At 45.4% G+C, this 8,917-nt stretch overlaps 1 long non-coding RNA gene across 1 annotated transcript; it reads right to left on the reverse strand.

The window, feature by feature from the left end:
• Positions 1–479: 479 nt before the first annotated feature.
• Positions 480–8,386, reverse strand: LOC126988650 (uncharacterized). The gene is made up of 3 exons (XR_007742410.1): positions 7,810–8,386; positions 1,632–2,011; positions 480–1,451 (listed from the first exon to the last, which is right to left on the reverse strand). It is a non-coding gene; the product is annotated as an uncharacterized LOC126988650 (long non-coding RNA).
• Positions 8,387–8,917: the final 531 nt, after the last annotated feature.

Raw genomic sequence — 8,917 nt, forward strand, 5'->3', positions numbered from 1 at the left:
TCATAAATCGCTTGCCACAAGCATCACACTGGAACCCTTTGTGGCCACAGTGTCTTATGCCATGTCTCTTCAGCCATGACTTCACAAGGAATCTTTTCCCACAAACTTCACACTCATGGTTTTTTTCACCAGTGTGTGTAAGGGTGTGTGTCTGGAGGCTACCCTTATGAGTGAATCTTTTCCCACAAACTTCACATTTATGGTTCCTTTCACCAGTGTGTGTAAGGGTGTGTGTCTGGAGGTGATCCTTCCGATTAAATCTTTTCCCACAAACTTCACATTTATGGTTCCTTTCACCAGTGTGTGTAAGGGTGTGCGTCTGGAGGTGACCCTTCTGAGTGAAGCTTTTCCCACAAACTTCACACTTATGGTTCCTTTCACCAGCGTGTGTAAGGGTGTGTGTCTGGAGGTGACCCTTCTGAGTGAAGCTTTTCCCACAAACTTCACATTTATGTTTTCTTTCACCAGTGTGTGTAAGGGTGTGTTTCTTGAGGTCACCTTTCAGAGTGAAGCTTTTCCCACAAACTTCACATTTATGGTTCCTTTCACCAGTGTGTGTAAGGGTGTGTTTCTTGAGGTCACCTTTCAGAGTGAAGCTTTTCCCACAAACTTCACAGTTATGGTTTCTTTCACCAGTGTGTGTAAGGGTGTGTGTCTGGAGGCTATCCTTCCGATTAAATCTTTTCCCACAAACTTCACATTTATGGTTCCTTTCACCAGTGTGTGTAAGGATGTGTTTCTTGAGGTCAACCTTCAGAGTGAATCTTTTCCCACAAACTTCACATTTATGGTTCCTTTCACCAGTGTGTGTAAGGGTGTGTGTCTTGAGGTTACCCTTCAGAGTGAATCTTTTCCCACAAACTTCACATTTATGTTTTCTTTCACCAGTGTGTGTAAGAGTGTGTCTCTTGAGGTCACCCTTCAGATGGAAACTTTTCCCACAAACTTCACATCCATGTTTTTTTCCTCCAGTGTGTGTAAGGGTGTGTGTGTTGAGGTGATCCTTCCCACCCAATCTTTTCCTACAACCTTGAGATTCATGATTTCTTTCACCCGAGTGCGTGGGTGCTTTTGTTGAGGTCACCCTTCCCAGGGAGTCTTTCCTCACACTCCTGATACTCATGCTTTCCCTCAGCAGTGTGTGCAAGGCTGTGTCTGATGAACTTGCTCTCAGTCCCAAACTGCCTCACAGTCCTTCCACTCAAACTTTCCCTTTCCTTATGGCTGGAGAAGGCAGCAGCAGCAGGGTGGTGGTGGTGGTTCTTCTGATCGCCCTGATCCTCACACCAGTGGCAGTCTGCTCTGCTGCTCCTGGCCACTCAGGCTGCTGCCCGGCCTTGCAGCCGAGGGGGCAGCAAGTCTTCCTCACCGCTACTCAGGGACCAAGCAAGCAGGTGAAGGGAAGGATGCACCAAGGAGCAAGGACAGTGAGTGCTGAGCACAGCAAGTGTCTCAGACCCTCACTTCAGCACCAGCACCAGCGGTGGACGTCAGGGGACACACACACAGAGTCAGGTGCTGTCTTCTGGCCCTGTGCTGCCCACCTCAGACCCTCACTTCAGCACCAGCGGTGGACGTCAGGACACACACACAGAGAGTCAGGTGATGTCTTCTGGCCCTGTGCTGCCCACCTCAGACCCTCACTTCAGCACCAGCACCAGCGGTGGACGTCAGGACACACACACACACAGAGTCGGGTGCTGTCTTCTGGCCCTGTGCTGCCCACCTCAGACCCTCACTTCAGCACCAGCGGTGGACGTCAGGACACACACACACAGAGTTGGGGGCTGTCTTCTGGCCCTGTGCTGCCCACCTTAGACCCTCACTTCAGCACCAGCGGTGGACGTCAGGACACACACACACAGAGTCGGGGGCTGTCTTCTGGCCCTGTGCTGCCCACCTCAGACCCTCACTTCAGCACCAGCGGTGGACGTCAGGACACACACACACACACAGAGGCGGGTGCCGTCACTTAGCGCTGTCCTCCTCCCAGCATGGTGGACACCACTACCTGGTTTGTAAGAGATGTGTTAATGCAATGACTTGTTCTTTCAAGGTACCGGCACACCCCCTTAACAAACAGTTTATATCACTGAAAAGCTGCTCATCAACCCCTTCGATACGGCCGGGCAGAGAGCGTAGCTCACGGCATATCCGGGCACAGCCGCGGGCAACAATTTTGAAACGCCACCACTGAATACACCCAGATTTAGGCCATAAAACAAACATAGTCATGCATGCACTTGAGCAGCAATAGTAATAATAATATAAAAATAATGGCAATGTCCCCCCCCTTTTTTTCCCAACCTCCCGCGCGCTCCTGGAATGCGTGTATTATAATTTACATGTGAGTGTGTGGGTGTTTAAGCACAGGCTCAGTGCCTTTGCCAGGATGTTATGGAACACGTCAGAGCTGATGGCCGTGGGAACACATGCTGAGTTAACGCAAGAATCACCAAATGATGACTTTCATCAACAGTCATCAACCGGAACCCACACCTTCCGGACGATCTAACAAGCAAATAAAACGAGCAACGGGAAGACGGGGAGAAGCCAAGAGAAGACAGGTGACGGGCAGGCGAGCGGTGCTCCGCCGCCCCGCGCCCTGTGGTGTGGCTGGCTCTCAAATCGTGCGACTCGCTAACGTAAACTGTAAACTTTGTGTACAACTGTTAATATAGTTAAAATTACATTTTGTATTGGCATTGCCCTGTGAGGAGAGAACTAAAGTTAACTAAAGTGAACTTATAACGGCTACCGCCAACTAAAAGGCTATTGTGTTATCTCACCTACTACAATCAACTTGTGAAAGCAGGCAACGGTACACCGGACCTGACGTGAGATAACAGTTCGCGCCTTAAACATTAAAACACAACACTTAACACAAACCACGTTAAAAACAACGCTTAAAAGCCTTAACATAAATAGTGTGCAGCGTGGTTACGAGCTACTCCGAAATGTTATATAGGTGTTATCTTTCTCTAATATAATATAACATAAAATGGTGGCTGGTGGCCGCCTCATCATTAACCACGTTAAAAATAACACTAAAAATCTTAACATAAATGGTGTGCAGCGTGGTTACGAACTACTCCGAATTGTTATATCTCTCTCTCAACCATAACTTCAGTGACAGTGTGTGAGGGCAGAGACAGTGAAGCGTGTACCTAGCGTTCTGCTGAGGCAGCGCGTGATCTTCCTGCTCTGTGAGCTTCAAGTCAGCACCCAGCCACACCCGAGCGCAACGCCCCGCCCCACCCCGCACAACCCGCGCGCCCCGCCTCGCACAACCAAGTTTCCTCGGAGGTGTCTAGGCACTTGTTTCTTCCTACGACACAACTAGTCGTAGGTGCGCACTTTTCTTTGCCAGGCAACTCGGACCTTTGAGGGTGACTGGTGGGCATATATTGTCTGCCCGCCACCCCTCCCACCACAGCTACCAGCCGACAGACGGCAGACCCTGCCACCCCTGCATCCTGCCCCAGCCACCGGCGAGGCGAAGGACGCGAGCGTGCTGAGTAGTGGGGTATGAGTTGCTGTCTTCGAGGTTTTTAACACATTTTAGCTGACACTATACATTGATACAGTTTCCGTAATTAAACCACTAGTAACATGATTTCAGGTGCATTACTATTATTATGTTCACGGGTTTAGGCGTGTGGGGCCGTATCTAATCTATTAGAGTTTTCAGCTGTTGATTTTTCTGGCGTGTGGTTGTTTAATATTTTTCTTGAGTAACATTGTTATGCATTTTATGTATAATCATTCATTTTCTTTTGTGTGTTTTATTGCACAGTGGAGAAGTTTTGTCTTGCTAAGCCTCACTCATTATTCTTTTTTCTCTTTTATAATGCATTTCAAAAGCATCGGGAAGGAGTGAGCACATACTTAGTGGTGAAGGATTATTACTTCACTTACTTCTGCAGCGATATTTTTTTCTTTTACCATTTTACTCCTCATTTTACTAGTAACTCTTTAATGGCAGAGAAACCTGACCCGTTACAAGCTCTCACTGAGGACTATGAGGGGTGGGTAGAGAGAAATGACAAGTACCGTCACGGATAACGGAACTGTTCTCACGTAAGGAGTGGTAGCAGTCTTCAAAGGGTGCTTGCTCCTCCTACGCTGCATGAGCAACCAAGAGGTATTTACTTACCTTACTAATCCCACAATGGCTTCTGCCCCTAATCACCCGCTAACAGCAACAGCAGTTAGGCCTTTCGCAGGCAGCAAAGGAGGCAGATTATTCGGCCAGGGACTTCTCGTTTCAAAGTGAGATTGTCATGGACATTTCATTCGTGTCAAATCCGGGAGATTAAATATCTCTCAGCCGCTCGAAGGTCAATCCCGGGAACGGGAGCACGGCCCTCATAAACAGGAGCGCGTTCACAGGACGGAAGGATTATGATGCGTTTCGGTCACTTTTTCTTGAAACATTTGGGGAAGATGGGCAACACAGCCTCCTAAAAGGGTGTAAATTTTGCTGTGGACACTGTGCAAACGAGTGGCCGTTTTAACGGGCCAGTGGACGCCTATAGGCTATCTACTGATTTGATCTTGTGTTTTAAACAAGGCAACTGGACAGATGGAGAAACCATTTCTGCAGCTAATGCTAGATTATTACTAGAGTTCCTTGTGTACATGATTGTCCTTAAAGTTCCTCTTCGACGGAGTGCAACTTACACGGTTTTATCAGCCAACTTTTATGGCACTTAAAGTAGTTATGGGTCCTTTTTTATGCTTCTTTTGCCGTCGACACGTTCGTCAGGGAGGGAAGCCTTTGCGACCCTCTGACCTAAACCTTTTTGGGTGTCACCAGCGGTAATCAAAATAAATCCTTGGTGTGTTCTTTTACCCGTGGTTTAGGCAGAAATAGTCAGATATATGGGTGGATGGAAATTTGAGCTTTACGATCTATTTTTTTTAATACACAGAATGTGCATAGTGATCGTCTCCAAAGACTAGCACTGGCTTAAGGTTCAGCCTGACGCTGCTTTGTGTATCTTTCCACCACACGACTGTAACCTGCATCCTCGCATTTACTAATTTATATTTGGTTCCTGAGCTTTTGCCTGCATCTTTTTTTCATGCGGGAAGGGGAGTGCTTGAGTAATACTTTTCACTCTAACCCACTATTTTCTGTTATTGCTGAGTTGATGCAAGGCAGTCAGTCTTCTTCATTTAATTGGACCCGTAATAACCGAGGGTGTAGACTAACATAGGGATAGGTATTTTTTAACCTTCAACCTCATGTGCTTCTGCTTAAAACAGACTTAACTAAACTTGAGCAGATGCTGTCCCTAACTTTTATTGTAACCAGCATGTGAATATCTGTAAGCTTTGGAAGTATGCAGACAAGTCTTTTGCTTGACATGCCACTGTTACCCGTTACGGGAATTATTTTTGGCGTCACAGATGTCAGTCATCCACGTTCGTTACGATCGAGGGATAGGTGGAAATTTGTCTTTTTAATATGATGTTTATTAATGCTGGAATTACTTTAATCAATTATGCTGGAGTTATATATTTCAGTGAGATTTGTTACAACAGTGATTTCACAACTTGGTGACAGGATTTTCTTTTATAGTACTGTAGACCTGACAAACTTAGTATTAGGAGTTAGTGGTGCTGACTGCCAATGCTTCTAAGGTCCTCCAGACTTGTCCTTGTTATCACATTGTAACTATTAGGAGACTCTACGGATAACATAACCTCTTTTCACACAACCTTATCTATTGTTGTAAACCCCACCCGTCTCAAAGGCGTGCCGAGGGTAACGACACTGGCAATTAATTGTCATGCAACGGATGAGTGTTTCTCTGCGACAGTTTTGTGTCAAGGTGTGACTCGAAGGTTCAGTGTGTAGCAGATTTTCTTCAAGGCTTGTTCCTTTTTCTTTTTACTATTCCAAATAGCTCCATTACCATGTATCCTAATGACAGTTTAGTCAATTTAATTTTACTAGGATGTATCATGTAAATAATTTTTCGAGCTATTATTTTGTTTTCTCGGAATAGTACTCAACTTCCACGTCCACAACTCTAGCCCTGTTTACCTCAACCCGTATGTACATTACCCATTTCTTGTTACTTCCATGATTATTATCATTGGCAAAGCACAGCAAAGCACAGGAATTAAGAAAGAACAGAGTCAGAAAAATAAAGAGTTTTTGGAGAGTGTAAAACGACAGAGTGATGAAGTGGTGGATCAGGAAGAGGGAGGAGGAGGCCAAGTAAACACCAACACCACCACCAACAACAAGGAAGAGAAGGGAGCGAAAAAGCTTAGGTCAACATTCACTAATGTCCACGGACTTATATAAGAAAAGCTAGAATTAAAAGACTACCTGAACAGAGCTACACCAGATGTAATGTGCACCACTGAAACAAAACTAGCACAAGGCCCAGAAGTGGCAGGAACAGAGGAGTGCAATTACACTATATACAGGAAGGCCACAATAGGGAGGAGTGGGGGAGGGGTGATGCTGCTGCTCAAAACAGACTTAAAAGTGATCAAAGTGAGAACAGGACCAGAAAATACAGGAAATCTGAAGTGTTTTATTACAGCTGAAAAACTGTCAGTAATGGTGACATGTGTGCCCCCACACGGACGAGGGAAATGTATAACAACCTGTCAGAAGCTACAAGTAAAGCATTAGAGGATACTATTAGAAATAGCAAGAATGTACATAATTCTAACAGGGGGCTTCAGCTGTAAAAATGTCAACTGGGAAAAGTTGGAAGTGGAAGGTGAAGAAAATACATGGGGAGCTAAAGTTTTGAAATTGTCCACAGAAAACCTCACGACACAGTGGGTGAAGGAAGAGACGAGATTTAGAGGAAAGGATGAACCAGCAAGACTGGACTTAATGTTCACTAACGGAACAGACCTGTTAAGTGAAGAGCAACACGAGTGCCCGCTGGGAAAAAGTGACCATACAAGACTAGATTGGAGGAACTGGGCCTGCCAACACTGGGAGAAAGAAGAGAAAGAGGAGACCTGATAGCGCTGTACAGGAACACAAGTGGAATGGACGTGTTGGACAGAAATGATTTAATCAGATGGAAGAGAGGAGGCAACTAAGAGGACACAGCATGGAGTTGAGGAAGGGGACTTGTTTGAAAGACTTAAAGAAGTACAGTTTTCCACACAGGAGTGTGGATACATGGAGTGGACTTAGTAAAGACATTGTTGAAGCATGTGGCAGTGTCCATATAATGAAGGAAAAGTTGGAGAAGCATAGAATGGGAAAAAGGATTGTCTCAGCTTGAGGTCAGGCCCTGTATACTACAAATAGGTAAACACATTTTGGTAAATATACACACACACACACACACACACACACATATGCATACCTTCATACAAATACACTCCCTCTCCACAGTTTATAGAAAACAAAACATAATCAGGTTAAGGTTTACTTCATGCACCTTTCCATGTCTTGTCTCCTACTTAACAGCTGCTCTTTGGTTGCCACACGTGTGCTCTGCTAACCTTCCAATAGTAATAGTAATAGTTAAGGTTTACTTCATGCACCTTTCCATGTCTTGTCTCCTACTTAACAGCTGCTCTTTGGTTGCCACACGTGTGCTCTGCTAACCTTCCAATAGTAATAGTAATAGTTAAGGTTTACTTCATGCACCCTGCCATGTCTTGTCTCCTACTTAACAGCTGCTCTTTGGTTGCCACACGTGTGCTCTGCTAACCTTCCAATAGTAATAGTAATAGTTAAGGTTTACTTCATGCACCTTTCTATGTTTCATCTACTTAACAGCTGCTCTTTGGTTGCCACACGTGTGCTCTGCTAACCTTCCAGTCTCCCGGAAGTCTGTCACTGGGGGTCAGCGGCTGAATGGTGAGTTGACGCTGCCAAGTGAAAGGGCCAGTCATTTGGTGATTTCTGGAAGGTAAAGAATCTCATAACAAAAGTGTCATATTTTGCCCAAAAATAAACAGTTTCAAAATTATTGGCTACCCTTTCCACCACAGTCCCCCAAGCCAGCCACCGTCTTGACTCGGGTGTAATTCTAGAGGTTTGATCCCAGGCAAGCTTCTAAGGCCTCGGATCATTCACTGGGTAGGCGGTGGCTGAGTGGTCAGCGTGCGGGCCCTGCGCTCACCGCGTTCTGGACGCCACGGGCTTGAATCCGCCGATACCACCGGGGATTTTTCAGTCACTGCGAGTGGCCTAAGACTACCCACATGGTGCCCTGAAGACCACCTATCTACCCGGACTCTTGAAAAACCGCCCAAGTCATTCAAGAATGAGCTCCGGGGGACAGCATGAGCCAAGAAAAGGTGGTGCCACTATAAACACTTGCCTGCACCAAGACAGGCTCCGGCCGACCACCAGGCCCCTCAAGAAAGCCAACTGGTGCTACAGGCTTTGAAACAAAAACAAAATAAAGAAAAAAATAAATAAAGAAAAAAAGATATATTCTGTTTACAAGTTTACGGAATTTTGCTCACAAACCAAAAAACTCATAAACCAAAATGAATTTCTTCATTTAAGTTAATGCGGATCCCATTAATGAATCACATACGTATCCCATAAAATATTAACATAAAAATCATTTACATATTTTATACAAAATAAGGGTAATTTTACTTACAAACAGCAATAATAAATAATATAAATAGGATGTGAAAAAAATATACACAAATAAAATAGTGCTAAAAACACAAAGACCGCACACTAGAACACAAAGGTAGCGCACACGAGCGGTGCTGCCTCTGCCAGTGTGCAATGTGGACTGAAGGCGCTGGCACACTGGGCGCTTTCTCCAACCGTACGTGGGGCCGCAGTTGCCCGATTTGCCCGTACACCTAAATGGGAGCAAGTTGTTGGTGGGTAAACACTCCTGTCCTCCGTCTTTGAAGCCATGATGCCTTTACAACGGACAAAGCGAACAAAGGA

This window comes from Eriocheir sinensis, chromosome 70 (genome assembly GCF_024679095.1).
Source record: "Eriocheir sinensis breed Jianghai 21 chromosome 70, ASM2467909v1, whole genome shotgun sequence".
NCBI classification, from domain to species: Eukaryota; Metazoa; Arthropoda; class Malacostraca; order Decapoda; family Varunidae; genus Eriocheir; species Eriocheir sinensis.